The sequence below is a fragment of the Pan paniscus genome, chromosome 8 (genome assembly GCF_029289425.2).
Source record: "Pan paniscus chromosome 8, NHGRI_mPanPan1-v2.0_pri, whole genome shotgun sequence".
NCBI lineage: Eukaryota > Metazoa > Chordata > Mammalia > Primates > Hominidae > Pan > Pan paniscus.
This window is the reverse complement of record NC_073257.2, coordinates 99408684-99427512: the sequence shown is the minus strand read 5'-3', so window position 1 is coordinate 99427512 and position 18829 is coordinate 99408684. Positions and strand designations below refer to the sequence as shown.

The following is an 18829-nucleotide window of genomic DNA, read 5'->3' as shown; positions in this document are numbered from 1 at the left end:
TCACTAGAACATTATTGGTAATAAGCAGTGACATATCTTAAAGATTTTTCTTGTGTCCCAGCGTCTGCCTAGTGATTAATATGTTAAGCTCCATAAATGTTTATTCAACGAGTAAATTAGTGACTAGGTACTAAGTTCTTATTCTTGTGTACAGTCACCTATAAAATCTTTCCACTCTTCTCTGGGCAATTGGGGAAGCTATGTATAGAAAATGGAAGAGTCTCTGTCAGCCTGGGTTACTAAGGGTGAACCTGAACTTTCTCTGAGTGAAAAAAAAATCTATTTTACTGAGCCACAGAGCTTTGGATATTCATATTTTATAGCAGTATTAACTAATACAAGGTATTTTTAACCTTTAAAAGAAAAGAAGAAAAAGTAGAAGTGATACTAATTTCCCAGATGCCATCCAACTCCTCTTTCACCAATAGACAGCATTGAAAGGCGGGAATCAGTGCCTCCTCCTAGTGATAGTGCCTTAATTGAGCAGGGCTTATTCCGAACTCAGTATGCAACATCCCGACAGGGCAAATCTAGGGATTGCTCTCAAGTCACTATCCAACATCCCGATGGGTTGAATGGCATGCCAAACACAGCAATAAGCAATATAAAAAAGCCAGGCCGCCCCGGGGTGGGGCCACGTGGCTTCAGACCAGAGAGCAGAGCTACCTTGGCCCAAGCGCTGCAGCTGCCTGAACCCCCGGGCTTCGCAGCCTTCCTTGTTTTCTCTGAACCGCAATAGGATGGTGTTCACAGCGATTCAAAGGGTGGCACTGGGTTGGACGTTTTGGTTACGAGCCAGCCTATTCCCACATTGTACGTGAATGTTTAATGTGCTCTCAAAACATGGAAAATAAGTTTAGTGCACATAGCTAAATCACAAAACATCCAATTTCTCTGTTTCCTCAGGAAGTCATTACTGCGCCACCGCATCACGTGACCTTAACATGATCAATGTATTTCTCTGCCTTGACATTTAAATAAACTATATAAATTAAGATAAGTAGATTAGAAAATCATTCAAATTATACCATAATCTGTACAAATATTGTGTCCCCTGCCAGGCAAGGGACAGGGTGCGGGCGACGGCCGCGTGGCCAAGGCCCCGCAGGAAAGCGCCCAGGTCTCCCTCACTCTCCAGGTGCCCTTTGCACCCAACAGTGCGTGTGAGGAACGAACTGCTGTTTGAGCCTCCCCTGAGATTGTGCGTAGCCTCCGTGTAAATGTAATAGCCTCCATGGCTTAATTGGCTATCAAGCGAATTTTCCCAGATGAAAGCAATGTTAGGTTAGGGGACGACGGTGCAGCCACCCAGCCTTTACCAGCAGCGTGCTGCAGACGAAGGCAGTCAAGGTGTGGAGGTGATCACGCAGGTACATGTTTTTGACTGTTTAATTTGAAAGTTCACATTTTTTATGCTTTGTGTTGATGTGTAATTTTTGTACTCTTGGTGGCTAGTTTTTGTCAAATCTTTTTTGGAATATTGCTTAAATGTTTTGATTTTATGATAGTGAAGCTTGTATTCGATGTTTTGCCAATTAATATTTTATGCTAGTAAAAAAAGCAAAATAGAAAAAAAAAGATCTTAGTCTGTTTCTAAGGCCCAGACCACACAAAGTATCCATTTTCCTCTCTTGTCTGTAAAACAAAACTCACCTTATCAACAGTTTCTGTTCTACCCAAAGATGTTAAATGAAGTCCAAAGTAGTGGGATGGGGGAAGTGATGTTTTATTGTCTGTGGCACGTGTGTTCCTAGGACCTATAAAAAGGAAAGCAGGTAAATGACTTTGATCTGTTTGATAAATGATTTTTATCTTGAGTAGTGTAGTCACTTAAATATATTGATCCTCCGTCTGGGTGGAAATTATTTCAATACCATGTTGTTTTTGTTATTATTAACTATATATATATTATTATGTATATAATAATACATAAAAGTTATTAGGAATGAAATAAAAAATTATTGAAATCCTAACACACAGTTGTAGCTATTTTTCATTCATGTATTTATTAAATATTATTAAATTATTCACCACATAATAAATAGTAAAGCATTTTCCACATAATCATATCTACCATTTTATTCATGGAAATCATTTTATTTGATTATTTAATTTTTATTTTAGATTAAGCATGCATGTGTACATTTGTTACATGAACATATTGCATGATGCTGAGGTTTGGGCTTCTATTGAACTTATTATCTGAATAGTAAACATAGTACCCAATAAGTAGCTTTTCAAACCTTGCCCTCCTTCCTTCCCCTGTTTTGGAGTCCCCAGTGTCTGTTATTTCCATCCTTTTGCTCCTGTGTACCCAAAGTTTAGCTCTCACCTATAAGCGAGGACATGCGGTATTTGGTTTTCTGTTTACATCTTAATTCATTTAGGATGATGGCATCCAGGCACATCTATGTTACTGCAAAGGAAAGGAGTTCATTCTTTCTTCTGGCTACATAGTATTCCATGGTGTATATGCATCATAGTTTCTTTATCCAATCCACCATTGTTGGAAACCAATGTTGATTCCATGTCTTTGCTATTTCATATTTGCAATATAACATGCAAGTGTGCAGAAGCTCTTTAGTTTAATTTGGTCTCACTTGTCAACTTTTGTTTTTGTTGCTTTTGTGTTTTAGTACTTAGTCATAAATTCTTTGCATAGGCCAATATCCAAAAGAGCTTCTTAGGTCTAATTCTAGGCTTCTTATAGTTTAAAGTTTTACATTTAAGTCTTTAATCAATCTTGAGTTAATTTTTTTATATGGTGAGAGACAGGAGTCTAATTTCATTCTTCTGAATATGGTTAGCCAGTTTTCCCAGCACCATTAATTGAATAGGGTATCCTTGCCCCATTGTATTTTTATCAATTTTGTTAAAGATCAGTTGGTTGTAGGAATGGGACTTCATTTCTGGATTCTCTATTTTGTTCCATTGGTCTATGTGTCTATTTTTGTACCCAAACCATGCTATTTTGGTTATTGTAGCCTCGTAGTATAGTTTGAAGTCAGGTAATGTGTTGCCCCTGCCTTTGTTCTTTTAGCTTAAGATTGCTTTGGCTATTCAGGCTCTTTTTTAGTTAAATACAAATTTTAGAATTGATTTTCTAATTCTGTGTAAAAATAACTTTGGCAGTTTGATAGGAACTGCACTGAATTTGTAGATTGCTTTGGGCAGTAAAGACATTTTAATGATGTTGATTCTTCCAATCCATAAGCATGTAATATTTTTCCGTTTGTTTATGTCATCTATGATTTCATTCAGCAGTGTTTTGTAGTTCTACTTAAAGAGATCTTTTACCTCCTTGGATAGAGGTATTCCTAAGTATTTCTTTTTTTTTTTTTCCTGTGGCTCTTGTAAATGGGATTGTGTTCTTGATTTGGTTCTCAGTTTGAATATTGCATTGTATAGAAATACTACTGCTTTTTGTATATTGATTTCTTATCTTAAAACTTTACTGAAATTTTTAATCAACTCTAGGAGTCTTTGGTCAGAATCATTAGGGTTTTCTAGGTATAGAATCCTATCATCAGTGAAGAAATAAAATTTAATTTCCTCTTTTCCTATTTGGATGCCTTTTGTTTCTTGCTTTTGTCTGATCATTCTGGCTAGGGCTTCTAGTACTAAGTTGAATAAGAATGGTGAAAGTGGATATTCTTGTATTGTTCTTGTTCTTATGGGAATTCTTCCAACTTTTGCCTGTTTAGTATAATGTAGACTAGGTTTGTCAATAGATGGTTCTTATTATTTTAGGTATGTTCTTTGAATGCCTAGTCTATTGAGGGTTTTAAGTATGAAGGCATGTTGGAGTTTATCAAATGTTTTACCTGCATCTGTGGAGATAATCTTATGTTTTTTTTTTTTTCATTTTAAATTCTGTTTATGTGGTGAATCACATTAACTGATTTGCATATATTTGAACAACCCTTACATCCCAGGAATAAAGTTCACTTGATATTGTATTATCTTTTTGATGTGCTGCTGAATGTGGTTTGCAAGTACTTTGTTGAGGATTTTTTTCATCTATGTTCATCAGATATATTGGCCTAGGGTTTTGTTTTTTGTGTGAGTATTTGCCATATTTTGGTATCAGGATGATATAGGTTTTGTAGAGTAAGTTAGAGGAGAATCTCTCGCCCTCGATTTTTTGGAATAGTTTCAGTAGGATTGGCATGAGCTCCCCTTTGTATGTCTGGTAGAATTCAGCTATGAATTCATCTAGTCCCAGGCTTCTATTACTTATTCAATTCATTCTGTAATTCATTGTTGGTCTGTTCAGTGTTTCAGGTTCTTCCTGGTTCAATCTTGGGAGGTTGTGTGTTTCCAGGAATGTATTCATTTCTTCTAGATTATCTAGTTGTGCACATAGAAATGTTCATAGTAGTCTCTGAGAATCTTTTGAATCTCTGTGGGACTCGAGTGAATGTCGCCTTTGTTGTTGCTGATTGTGCTTATTTGGATCTTTTCTTTTTTGTTAATCTTGCTTGCAGTCTATCAATTTTGTTTACACTTTCAAAGAACCAACTTTTCATTTTGTTGATCCTTTGTGTGGATTTTTGAGTCTCAATTTTATTCATTCCTGTTCTTATTTTTGTTATTTCTTTTCTTATGCTATATTTGGATATAGTTTTTTTTCTTGTTTTACTACTTGCTTTAGGTGCAATGTTAGGTTGTTAATTTGAGATATTTCTATCTTTTTGATGTAGGTATTTAGCACTATAATCTTTCCTTTTTAAACTGCTATTATTGCATCCCAGAGGTTTTTGTTCATTGTGTCTCTATTTTCATTTGTTTAAAAAATTCTTGGATTTCTGCTTTAATTTTATTGTTTACCCAAACAAAAGTCATTCAAGAGTAATTTCTTTAGTTTCCGTGTGTGTTTGTGTGTGCGTGTCTGTGTTTTAGAGTTCCTCTTGCTATTGATTTTTATTTTTATTCTACTGCGGTCCAAGAAGATGCTTGATATTATTTGATTTTTTTTATTTCTTGACACTTGCTTTATGACTGCATATGTGATCACTCTTAGAGTATGTTCCATGTGAAGATGAGAAATATATATATATATTGTGGTTGTTGGGTAGAGTATTCTGTAGATGTCTATTAGGTTCAATTGGTCAAGTGGCAAATTTAAGTCCAGAATTTATTTGTTTAGATTTCTGCCTCAATAATCTATCTACCACTGTCAGTGGAGTGTTGAAGTCCCCAGTTATTACTGAGGGGCTGTCTACCTCTTAGGTCTAGTAGTGATTTCTTTATGTATCGTGATGCTCCAATTAATGTTGGGTGCATATTTATTTAAGATAGTTAATTATTCTTATTGAATTGAGCCCTTTGTCATTATGCAATAACATTTTTTTGTCCTTCTTTCTGTTTTTGGCTGAAGATCTGTTTTCTCTGACATGAGAATAGAAACTCCTGCTCTTTTTTGTTTTCCATTTGCATGATTAATCTTTCTCTATCCCTTTACTTTGAACCCATGAGTGTCATTACTTGTGAGATGGGTCTCTTGAAGAGAGCAGATGGGTAATTCTGATTTTTTTATTCCAATTCGCCACTCTATGTCTTTTAAGTGGAGGATTTAGGCCATTTATGTTCCAGGTTAACATTGATATGTGAGATTGTGTTCCTGTCATAGTTTTGTTAGCTAGTTTCTTTGCAGTCTCAATTGTGTAGTTGCTTTATAGAATCTGTGGACTATGTACTTAACTGCGCTTTTTCTGTGTATTGTTCTTTCATGTCCACGTTTAGAACTCCCTTAAGCATTTCTGCAGGGCTAGTCTGGTGGTGATAAATTCCCTTACCGATTGCTTGACTCAGAAAGACTCAATTTCTCCTTCGTTTATGAAGCTTAGTTTTGAAGAATATGAATGTTTATGCTGGAATGTCATTCCTTTTAGAGTACTAAAAATAGACCTCTAATCTCTGCTGGATTGTAAGGTTTCTTCTGAGAAGTCCACTGTTAGTCTGATGGGTTCCCTTTGTAGGTAGTGTTGCTCTTTTCTCTAGCTGTGTCTGAGATTTGTTTTTTCTTTTGTGTTAACCTTGGATAGTCTAATGACTATGTGTCTTGGGGATGGCAGTCTTTATAGTATATAACAGGGGTTCTCTGGATTTCTGGTGTATGCATGTCAACATCTCTAGCAAAATTGAGAATATTTTCTTGAATTTTTTCCTCAGATATGTTTTCCAAGTTGGTTACTCTTTCTTTTCTCTCAGGAATACCAATACGTTGTAGAATTGGTTTCTTTACATAATCCCATATTTCTTGAAGGCTTTGTCTTTTTAAAAAATATTTTTTCTTTATTTTTGCATGACTGGGTTAATTTGAAGAATCAGTCTTCAAGCTTTGAAATGTTTCCTTCTGCTTGGCCTAGTCTGTTTTTAAGTCTCCCAACTATATTTTGAAATTTATTTAGTGAATTTTTCAGTTCCAGAAGTTCAGTTTGGCTCTTTCTTAATATAACTATGTTGTCTTTCAAATCTTGGACTGTTTTTCTGGTTTCTTTGCATTGGATTTCTATTTCGTCTTATGTCTCATTGACTTTCCTTGACATCCATCTTCTGAGTTCTATGTGTCTCATTTCAGACATTTACATCTGGTCAGGATCCTTTCCTAGGGAGGTAGTGAGAGGCTTTGGAGATCACAAAACACTCTGGCTTTGTGTATTGCCAGACTTCTCGTGCTTATTCCTTTCCATCTGCGGGAGTTGACACTTCTTTTTTGAATTTGATTCATTTAGATGGGGTTTGTATTAGTCAGAGTTCTCTATAGGTACCGAAGTAATAGGATAGATGTACATTTGAAGGGGAGTTTATTAAGGATCATTGACTCACACGATCACAAGATAAAGTCCCACAATAAGCCATCTGCAAGCTGAGGGGCAGGGAAGCCAGTCCGAGTCCCAAAACCTCAAAAGTAGGGAAGCTGACAGTGCAGCCTTCAGTCTGTGGCTGAAGGCCTGAGAGCCCCTGGCAAACCACTGGTGTAAGTCCAAGAGTCCAAAAGCTGAAGAACTGGAAGCATCCAGCACAGGATAAAGATGAAAGCCAGGAGACTCAGCAAGGCTGCTCTTCTGCCTTCTCCTGCCTGCTTTGTCCTAGCCATGCTGGCAGCTGATTAGATGGTGCCCACCCAGATTGAGGGTGGTTCTGCCTCTCCTAGTCCAGACTCAAATGTTAATCTCCTTTGGCAACACCCTCCAAACACACCCGGGAACAATATTTTGCACCCTTTAATACAATCAAGTTGACACTCAGTATTAACCATCACAGGGCTTTTATATTTTTTATTCTCTTTGAAAGTATGACTGTGGTGTATGTGATTGACTGGCTTCATTTCTGGGTAGTTGCAGAGGGTGAAGTTTCCATATATGTTCCTTGGTTACAGATAGGTTGCTGCAGTGGCTTTCACAGATGTTGCTTGTTTTAGCAAGTATTTTTATATGATAGTATAACTCAAACTTCAATCTGGTAGATGGACTTAAGAGTAAGAGCTGGCAGGTGGGGTCTTGGTGCATGCTTGCCCTCACTGGAGAATCATGAGAAACAACTTCTTTCAGTGCATTCTTTCTGGGCCCCTATGGGAAGAGCTATTTTTGCATCTGCAACAGTGCACTGGGGAGGGGAGATGGAGGTGAGACATAATTCCTTCTCCAAGTCTGGTTCTGGGCCTTGGTGGTGCTCCTTTCAGTGGCTTATGCCATGGCCGCATTTTCTTTGTCTCATGTTGTGCTTTGGCAGGCTGCACTCCCCCTTCCCCTAGGGATGGTCCACACTGAGGATTACATCTCTAGGGACACACAACTCTCCAGAGACCCACCAGTCCACTGTGCTTACCAAAGTCAGAGCAGGTTTTAGGGTATGTCTGCAGTTACTCTGATGATGTAGTATTTCAAGGGTGGAGGATCTCCCGGCAGGGCAGTGGCACAATGGGTGCAACACCAGTATGGAGTCTGCAGCCCATGATTTTCAGCCCAGCAGGCAACCATGGAGTCTGCCTAGCTTACACTCCCCTGACCCAGCAGATCTCCCACAGACACTCACCCTGGCGGCAAGCCCAACCAATTAGGCTTTCCCCAAGCCATCTGCTCCCACATTGTTGAGCTGCTCCAGGCATTCTGTGCCAGGACACTCCCTGGGAAAGAAGCTACCACCATCAGGCCATACCCTTCGTGGTCTGGTCTTGCAAAGGGAGGGGCGTCCAGCTCCCATGCCGCCATGAGAACCCATACCACACCCTTCTCTGCATTCTGACTATGGAGGATCCTCCTTCACTTGAGATTAGGTTACAAATCTCAGCTCAATGTCCCTGGGTGGTATACTTGAGTCTTGGGGAGTTGGGACTGGGCTCACGGATTTGTCCTCTGGCCTCTAAGCTTCAAGCACTGGCTGTGATTTGGGGACAGGGTGGTGAGCTTTTCCCAGGCTGTCAACAAAACACTCAAGCTATGCAGTGGATGCTGTGCTGTGGACACCCTCTTGCAGGCGTGACCAGGCATGAGGTCTGGGAAGGGGCTGACAGGCAAGGGGGCATGTGGACCAGATGCAACTTAATCACACAGCATTGGTGATGGGGCCTATCTTGGGCATGTGAGCCGGCCAGGCGTGGTTCACTCCCAGCCTGGCAGACAGCAGGAACTTAGCCACTCAGTATGAAATGGAGACTTGTGGGATGGGCACCTAGGGTTGCATTTTGCTGCAGCTGCACAGCACAACAAAGCCTTCTGGGCTCTGTGTGGGTTCAAACTGTGCCTCTGCATGTGCTCGAGGCAGCTCTCCTACCAGTCCAAAGATCTATGAGGGTCGTAGAAACTCCTGTAACTATCTCAGAGATACATTATGGGTATGTAGTGTCCCAGGGTTCCTTCACTCACCCCTTCCTTGGGTTTGTTCAGGGTATATGGGCCAGTCCTGGTGTCTAGTGACTCTGAGCAGACTGCCCCATTTCTTCCCTCTTCAACCATGGTGTCTGTGTCACCTCTGTGTCAACTTTCAGTGTTTTCTCTCAAAAGATCTGTTTAAAATGTGAAGGTTTACTAGATATTATGTTCCTCTCCATGGAAGAGGCACTTCCCAGCTGCATCTCCTTGGCCATCTGCCATTCTCCAAATCTTTTTTGGTGCCTATTTTTCCTTTTTACTTTCTGTGCTTCCTCCTTATTCTCTTCCTCCAACACTGATATGTACTCTGACATTCAATTCTAAATATATATATTATAAAAAATAGATATATTGTGCATATATGTGTTCATTAAGAATAGAATACTTGGCTGGGCACGGTAGCTTACGCCTGTAATCCCAGCACTTTGGGAGGCCGAGGTGGGTGGATCATGAGGTCAGGAGATCGAGATCATCCTGGCTAACACAGTGAAACCCCGTCTCTACTAAACAAAATACAAAAAATTAGCCAGGCATGGTGGCAGGTGCCTGTAGTCCCAGCTACTTGGGAGGCTGAGGCAGGAGAATGTCATGAACCCGGGAGGTGGAGCTTGCAGTGAGCTGAGATCATGCCACTGCACTCCAGCCTGGGTGACAGAGCAAGACTCCATCTCAAAAAAAAAAAAAAAAAAAAAAATTCAGAAAGAAGGTTACTACATCTGAATTTCTGAAGATGGTTTTAGTAGGGATGAATTCAATGTAATCCATGGATTATTCATGACTTTGTAGAAAGGTTAATGAATGTTTCTTTTAGCCACTCAGGATGGGATCTCTGAATCAATAGGAAGCATAAATGAGAGATGTCAGGGGAGGATTGAAGGATGCTGATGGAGGTGGGAAGGCCTGAAGTGACCCGCCTGTGCTAGACTGAAAGTGATTCAGGCCCCACCCAAATGCAGGAGCAGTGGAGCCTAAATCCTTCACAACTGCACATTAGAGGAGAGAGGATCTGACCATCATCCTGCAACTAGAGTTACCGTTAATCAAGGTAGGAGGACAAGATGTGTTCCCACTTCTGACTCTGATTGCCCTAAATAGAGGCCCTGAGTGGTAATAATTTGCTTTGAAACTAGGAGACAGTTCAGTCAGTGTTTCATCAGATTCATGTTTTGCTGAAAATACTGGCATATTCCTCCATTTGATGAGGAGTCACTACAGGTAACTCAAGGGCCTTAGTCCTGCTGCCCACATAAGGGAGTTCTGGTCCTGAGGAAATGGGGCCGTATTTGAAGGTAACGAAAGGGATAAGATGAGACATGATGGTGTGATGAGTATTTCAGTGACTGCTTTTGGTAAATTTGGGCTGGCATGTGGGTTTCAGTTCCTCTGTCTAGAAAGGAAATGCTCCTCATGACTGACAAAAGCAGGAACAGGTTTTATCATCAGCTCTACACCAAGGCTCTCCAGTTACTAGAGTGGTCTCTAGAAGACAGCATTATCAGCAAATTCCATTAGCAACTAACTTGCTTCTGTGGTGCTGTGTTGTTAATAGTTTTAATTATAGCAGCTGCAATGCAGGGAACCTGATCCAAAAAAGGCACAAACCAAAACCTGTGCTCCTAAGGAGATTTTGAGAAATGAAATCACCAACACTGGCTTCTCTTTGGGAGGAAACGAAATGGCAAGAGGGACCACTCATGGGCTAAAGCCCAGCACTTGGGTCACAACTCACCCTGGAGAGGTCAAGTATGGGCCCCATTGCTTCAGGCCTTGGCTGAGGATCACACCCTGGATTCTTCTCTTCCAGGTGCAGCTCAGTTGCCATGATGCTCCTTGAGTCAATGAGCTCTTTGGTCTGCTCTTCTGCTCAAGCAGAAAATGATCTGCGCTTCACCCTTGAGAAGCTGACGAGAACCACAGGCTTCTTCAGGCAGGTGGTGGAACATGGGTGTATCCTGCAGGTGCTCACAGTATCTCCCTTTGCTCAGGTGATGGAGGCTTGGGGTTTTCCAGCTCTTGACCTAAAATTCCTGAATGATTGTTTTCAAATTTCTTAATGAATAATAGGATGAACTTGCCACCCCTGTCAGGGGGGAATGGGGTTCCTGAGAGCTGAGAGGCCAGGATCCAGATCCTGAGCCTCTTCACCAAGCAGATGCTGTAGAGCAAAGGCAGCAACTATCTATCTATCTATCTATCTATCTATCTATCTATCTATCTATCTATCTATCTATCTATCTAATTTCCCCTTCCCTTTAAGGAAATCCTCAGGACTAGGTGAGATCTTAGATCTAGTGGAGAATCTGAGTTGCTCCAAGCAAAACCTCAGGATCCTGCAATCTGAAAAGGTAGAACCAAGGCAAATGTGGGCAGCAATACCCAGAAGTTGGGTACTGAGCCTGTTAGGGAGCATTTTTTTCAGGGGAGTGAAGTAAATAATGAGGTGTAGAGAGCAGCGAGAATGAGAAGCCAAATCACAGACTGCAAAATCACACAGCATCTGTCCTTTCTCCCTGGTCAGAGAGAGTATGATGGGTAGTCTCCAATATAGAAAGCCCATTGTGTCCTTCAGCTCCCCCATACAGTCGCAGAACAGGCCTGATTCTGAAATTTCTGTTCTCTTTAGGCTCTAGCCTGATTTTCTGGCTCATAAGGCCAAAGGGAGCTGGAAAGGTCCCCACGGCAGGACTCATGGTGGAGAGAGAATGGTCTAGAGGATTCAGGCCTCTGCACACTGTGTCTGGGTCCCTCCTTAAAGAATGATAAAGACAAGTAAAGAGCTTGAAGCAGCCTGGAGTCCAGCCAGAAACCTTTAACTGAGCTTTAAAGGAGATGGTCACAACACTTTTCAGAATACTGGCAAAGGCCTCCTGTGGCCAGGTTTGTCCTGGGATGAGCAAAATTTAATGTTAACCTGCTGTATCTTTGCTTTTAATATATCTGCTTGCCCATCACAATGACGTTATGGTTAATTTCACCAATTTGGTAACCTGCCTCATGGGAAGTACGAAAGTAAGCAAGGGCCAGGTGTGGTGACTCACGCCTGTAATCCCAGTACTTTGGGTGGCTGAGGCAGGTGGATTGCTTGAGCCCAGGAGTTCAAGACCAACCTGGGCACCATGACAAAACCCCGTCTCTAAAAAATATACAAAAATTAACCAGGGGTGGCAGTGCATGGCTGTAATCCCAGCTACTTGGAGGCTGAGGTGGGAGAATCTCTTGAGCCTGGGAGGCAGAGGTTGCAGTGAGCTGAGATCACACCACTGCATTCCAGCCTGGGCAACGAAGTGAGACCCTGTCTCAAAAAAAAAAAACAACAGAGAAAGACAGTGAGGGTGTCCTGTGAATCAAATCTTTGAATGGATGTTTTCTTAACTAACCAAGACGTCTGTAAGAATTCTGTCTTTGATTCCACAATAAAGTGGTGTGAAATTAGTATAAGCAAATGTTTACATGTCTCATTTAATCTTCACAACAATCCTATGAGGCAAGTAGAATTGTTATCCTCATTTTCTGAGTGATGAAACTGAGGCTCAGGGGAGGGTGTGACCTTGCCAAGTCCCCACAACTGGAAACCACAGAACAAAATGACCTGAGTCACACATGCTAGGAAAAACTCATTGTGCCTCCCCATGGAGCTTCACAATGGCTATTTCTGTTGCAATAGAGGATGAAGCAGGTGGTCTTTCCAATCAAGAGCTGTTAAGAAAGCCTCCAGTTCTCCCCGGGGAATCTCAGAATCAGACTGAAGATTCGGAAGAGCCTTTGCTGACCACTGAGTCAAACTCCCCAGAATCCTTTTATAGTACCGCTGACCAGTGAGTGATCATCAAACCTCCAAAGACTTCGGTAATTTGCAGATTCTAGGGAAAATTCCATGAGTTAACAGAGGTGAAATTTGAAAGTTCCATAGAGAAATTCTGGAACTTGAAATTATCATAGGAAGATTATTATGCAATTTTGTTCCTGTTAGTAGTCTTTAATAAAGAGACTTCAGGTGAACATTGGGTTGAACCAAGATTACTTTCTTCCATTGTCACCATTCTGATTTCAGATTGTTCCTTGCTGGTTTATATACTCTTCAATTCCATTTTGTACCAGATAGAGGCAGAGTAGAAGGAAAAACTGAACAACAAACCACGTTTGTGCCAGCTCGAGGGATAAACACCCTCTAAGGAGCATCTCAAGCTTTCCACAAGATTTCAACAGGGCCACCCCAGTTCACAGGCAGGTAGTGTGTCTTCAATGTGTGGCCAATCGCTGTTGGACAAACAGGAGGTGTTTTCCCCAGGATACCCTGCACTAGACTCGGCATCTTTTCAGTCTTCTTCCTATTCTGTCTCCTTCCCAGCACACTGACACTGGAAGCACACTATGTCATCACATGAGCAATTCACAGGTGCCATGAAATACCTCACAAATGTACAGTACTTTAACTGTTGACCCCATGTATTAGTTAAGAAAGATATTATTATTTACATTTATCTATTGGAACTTGGGGGCACAGAGTGTTTAAATTACCTGCCCAAGGGCACACAAGTCACTCACCTCTTGTGTTTCAATTATACAATGGCTTAGTGATTCTTTCTTTCAGACGATTGTTGTGAGGAGTGAATGGAATTAAATCAAGTCTATGTGGAAAGGGCCTGGAGCATGAGTTCTCAATGCAGGGTGACTACTGTCAGCACCAACTAGTTATGATAATGACCATGATGATGACAGGGAAATAATAACACCTTGAAGTAATAATAATGAAGTTAGAACGATACCCCCAAATGTATGAAAATTACATCTATAAAATGAGTTAGTTTATAAATCGTGAGAAAATGGGCATCCTCAGGTATTGCAGGTAGAAACACACAATGGAATAACTCTTGTCAGCAAGCTAATCCATTTCCAGGAATTAATTTTTTTTTTTTTTGAGACAGTCTTGCTCTGTCACCCAGGTTGGAGTGCAATGGTATGATCTTGGTTCACTGCAACCTCCGCCTCCCAGGTTCAAGTGATTCCCCTGCCTCAGCCCCCCATTAGCTGGGACTACAGGCGCACACCACCATGCCCAGCTAATTTTTGTATTTTGGGTAGAGACGGGGTTTCACTATGTTGACCAGGATGGTCTTGATCTCTTGACCTCGTGTTCTGCCAGCCTCGGCCTCCCAAAGTGCTGGAATTACAGGCATGATCCACCACCCCAAGTCCAGAATTTCCTAACAAGTTCCCAAGAGATGAAGGTGCTACTGGTCAGTGACCCCCTGCTCAAAACCACTGCCCTAGGAGATGGGGGCTCTTCTATGCCCCATTTTTACAGGTAAGGCTGGTCATGGAAGTGGGAGATACAAAATAAAGGGTGGGGTCATGTTCCTTTCTAAAAACCTAAATGCATGTCAGGCAAGTAGGGCTTAGAAAAGAATTTACCCTCCTTCACCTCTGTCACCTCATCCCTCCTTCCAACCTCCATCACTTGTTTGGCAAACTGGACTCTGGGAGCCAGAAGGCACCAGAAAAAGTGGAATGTGAGCCTGCAGGCCATCAAGGTGAAGCCCTGAGGATCCCCCGGGGCCAGTCCCTCCACTTTGATGCGGATAAGCCTCAGCTAGTGTCAAGTTGAAAGGAGAAAAAGACAGGTGAGTCACTGTTAAAGAAACAGGTTCACATATGTAGGTCTAGGAGCACTGCAAGTAGTTCTTACAGTGGGAGAGAGCAATTGTGCTCAACTCTGAATCCAGCACAAGGAAGTGGGAATTATAGTCAAGGAGGAGGATGGGGGTTAGCAGATAGGAAATGACTACGAGGGAACATCAAGGGTAAGGGAGGATTCTGGCTAAACTGACCTAACGAGATTCTCGCTGAGCACAGGCCAAGGTTATCTGACATCAGCTGCGGGATGGTGGGGGATGAGGACCCTGATCAGTATATGGTGGACGGGGATTCCTGCCAGCTAAACTGACTTAGCAGGGTAATTTGCTAAAACTGAATTTTACAAAAAGTGCACAGATGCGTTTATCAGAAGGTTCAGAAGCCTGACTAATGTATGGTCAAGCAAACAATTTCTGTCACCACACAGAATGCATGCTCCAGGGACCATACTGGGCCTCAGCATCTTCCTACCCCACCAGCTTCCAGGAGGGCATTTTGCCCTGGGCCTCCTGGGTGTTTCCTTGCCTGATCATTTCTAGGAGACAAGAGACTTGCACTTTATCACCTAGGATAAATTCAGTGTCAGATTTTTAAGCCTAAATCGGATGACAGTGCTTCAGTGACAATCTCAGTTATTTAAAAAGGGAGGTTCATTCATTCACCAGTTCTAAAGGCGCACATAAGACATTCTTTTTTTTTTTTTTTTTTTTACAAAAAAATTGAGACCAAGTTAAAAGAAAAAGAATGAAAAAAATCAAGCAACCCGAATCCCTTATATAATCTCTTCAAAACCCCAAACCAGGGAAATCTTCTCAATATAAACTTCGGAACTTTTGTTGATCACTGACTGCAGTCTGGTGGTTTATATTTATTTTCTTGTGTCCTGTTTCCTCCTTTTTCCCACCCCCAGCCCCTCAGCAGTTGCTGCCTGCCTGTCTTGGTCTCATTGTCCTCAAATCAGACCTGCAGGTAGGGTCCCAAGTGCTTCTAACCTTCATCCTCATATCCACAGGATCCCCTGAGAACCCAGCTTCTGTTATTGAGAACTATCCCACCTGCTGACTAAGGAGTCTGATCTTTATTCAGAATCATTGCTAAGATACCAGAAGAAATAACATGTAAGAGTCTAGTATAGAACTCACAGTTCTGATCTGAGGAACTAACAATTGCTTATTTGAATCACTGTATTTTCTATTTATATTCTTTTTTTTTTTTTTTTTGAGATGGAGTCTCGCTATGTCTCTCAGGCTGGAGCGCAGTGGTGCGATCTCGGTTCACTGCAACCTCTGCCTCCCAGGTTTGAGCCGTTGTCCCTGCCTCAGGCTCCTGAGTAGCTGGGATTACAGGCATCCACCACCATGCCTGGCTAATTTTTGTAATTTTTCTTTTTTTTTTTTTTTGAGACAGAGTCTCACTCTGTTGCCCAGGCTGGAGTGCAATGGTGCCAACTCACTCACTGCAACTTCTGCCTCCCTGGGTTCAAGCAATTCTCCTACCTCAGCCTCCTGAGTAGCTAGGATTACAGGCGCCTGCCACCATGCGTGGCTAATTTTTGTATTTTTAGTAGAGACGGGGTTTTGCCATGTTGGCCAAGCTGGTCTCAAACTCCTGACCTCAGGTGATCCACCCGCCTTGGCCTCCCAAAGTGCTGGGATTACAGGTGTGAGCCACCACGCCCGGCCTATATTCATATTTCTATTCACAATATCTCCTACACAGTGTTTTCCTGTTCTATGGGGAGAAATCAGGCAGATAGCAGAAGACACAGGTCAGATCTCAGGAAGAGTTTCTATGGCCTCCAAACAAGCATTTATTGATTATAGATGTAGGGGTGAATATTACGAATATGGGGAGATGTCCCACAAGGTTAGCTCCTATGCTACCTAATGCACCAGGCAGCTTGTCCATAACTTAGTTTAAATATATCTGTCAGGCTCCATGCCCATTTGCTGTAAAAGCAAGATTACTGAGGTAATCTTAGATTTTAAAATGGAAAACTGGGCCTCACAAAAGCAGTTGGGAAAATTACCTGGAGATTGTTTCTAAGGCAGTGCCCAACTGTACCAAGCAAAGGACAACAAGTACAAAGTCAGAGCTTCATTAACTTGATGATTGATTCATTCACTTACTTAATGCAAGACTTCAGGGGAAGAAGAGTCGCTGAGTGGAGGAGACTGGAAACAATGCATTATGAAACGCCCATGGTCTCTGGATACCCACCCAGCCAGTCCCCACCCTCCTAGGGTCTAGTCTCGACCATCTCATCATGTGTTTTGAGGGTGCGTTTTCCTACCAGTTGTTTTTTTGTCTGCTGTTTTTTTGTTTTTGAGACAGGGTCTCCTCTCGCCCAGGCTGGAGTGCAGTGGTGCGATCTTGGCTCACTATAGCCTCAACCTTCCGGGCTGGGCGATGCTGGTGCCTCAGCCTCCCGACTAGCTGGGACCCCAGGCGCGGGCCACCACACGCGGCTAATTTTTGTATTTTCAGTAGAGAAGGGGTTTCGCCAGGGTGCCCACGCTGTTCTCGAAATACTGGGCTCAAGTGATCTGCCTGCCTCAGCCTCCCAAAGTGCTGGGATTACAGGCATGAGCCACCAGCAACACGCCCAGATTCTTCTACACCCTTAATTGGGAGATAAGGCTTCTGCTTGCAGGCTGTGCGTTCTTCCAACCGGCCGCACCTTTGCTGTGGACTAAACAGGAACCACTGGATTAGAGTCCTCTGGCTCTCTGCCCTGCAGGAGATTTTAATCAAACATTCTAGGCCTAAGGGAAAAGCAGAGTTAGGCTGAAAATGCACACAGGGCTCCCGTAAATTTCTTTTCATAAACCACCCGCCCAGGGCATTAAATAGGGTACTTAGTTGATCGGAACCCTCCAGGGAGGCCTCCGACCCTTCTCTTCGTAGCCCCCAGCTCCCCTCCCCCGGTTCCACTGAGGTAAGGGGACTGAGCTGCTCCACATGCCAGGAGTCAGCACGCCGGAAGGCCCCGCCCAGTGGCTGGCGCAGCCAATCGCAGAGCGGGCAAGCGGTGGGGGCGGGCCTGCCTGGGCGGCAAGGGGGCAGGGGGGTCTAGGGGCTTTAGAGGTCAATTAGCTGCTTTCGGGCGGCCTTAGGCGACAGGAGACTACTGGACCCAGCACCTGCCCACTGTGCCTGTCCACCTGTGGCTACAACAGCTGAGACCCCAGTGGGCTAAGATTGGACAGGGGCCACCAGGGACCCAGCAAGTCCTTCAGCTCTGTGAGTGAGGGATTTTCGGGAGTGCCAGGCCGCAGTATTCCCAGGGCTGGTGGGGTGGGACAGGGAGGCTCGACCCCGGCAAATCAGGCAGAGGTGCCCCTTGCTCCCTGCAACATCGCCCACGTCCTGGGGCCACAGTGAGCATGAGCGGAGGGCGGGAGCAAGAGCCAGGGGACCTGGCCTGGGTCCCCAGCCCAAAGCCTGGGAAGCTGCCTACCCCTGTGTGGGCGCGGACACTGGGGACTCTGGCTTCCGGTGGTTCGGCCACCTGATTCAGTTTATGCTCTGTGAGGGGAGTTGGAGTGTTGGCAGGACTGGCCCACCTGCAAGACTGCAGGACTGCGGGAACGGCGGTAGATAGGTGCTCTCCTTCCCAGTTTGTCCTGGGAAGACATTCAAGAACTGTTTCATTACAAGGGGCATTTGGAAAACATACTTCACCTTCTTCTGTGTATTAGCCAAGAACAAGGTGTGACGTGACTTCCCAATTATTGGGGATCCCTTTGTCCCTTCTTGAAATTAGATGTCTTCATTCTTGAGGTTTTGCCTGGATGACCTCAGCACAATTGGTACAAAACCTGGGCCGACGGTTTCCTAGTTTCCTGGTTGTTGCCTTAAGCTTCTCGCCCATCAGGTACCTTCCTGTCCTTTTCATAGCCTGTCATCATCACCCCATAAAACTGTTTCAACTCCTACAGCTCTGGACAGGCTGCTTTTCATTTTGGTGGGTCCATCCAATACCTCCACTTGCCCTGTTTTTCTCCAGCCACATCCTTGGCCTCTTCCACAGTCCTTAGGTAAATGCTTGGAAAAATAATTTAAATATTTTTATTCTACCATGGTGGCCCTAGTTTCTCAGGGCATAGTAAAATGGCTTTTTAGGATCGGTCTAATCAGATCCTCATTTCTTTTCCCTTCCTAGATTTTTGAAACATGAATCCTTCACTCCTCCTGGCTGCCTTTTGCCTGGGAATTGCCTCAGCTGCTCTAACACGTGACCACAGTTTAGACGCACAATGGACCAAGTGGAAGGCAAAGCACAAGAGATTATATGGCATGGTTGGTGGCATCTGAAA

At 43.1% G+C, this 18829-nt stretch overlaps 1 long non-coding RNA gene across 1 annotated transcript; it reads left to right on the top strand.

The window, feature by feature from the left end:
* The first annotated feature begins 1172 nt into the window (after window positions 1-1172).
* Window positions 1173-12653, top strand: LOC130540507 (uncharacterized). Its single transcript, XR_008954489.1, has 3 exons — window positions 1173-1370; window positions 10681-10861; window positions 11500-12653. It is a non-coding gene; the product is annotated as an uncharacterized LOC130540507 (long non-coding RNA).
* Window positions 12654-18829: the final 6176 nt, after the last annotated feature.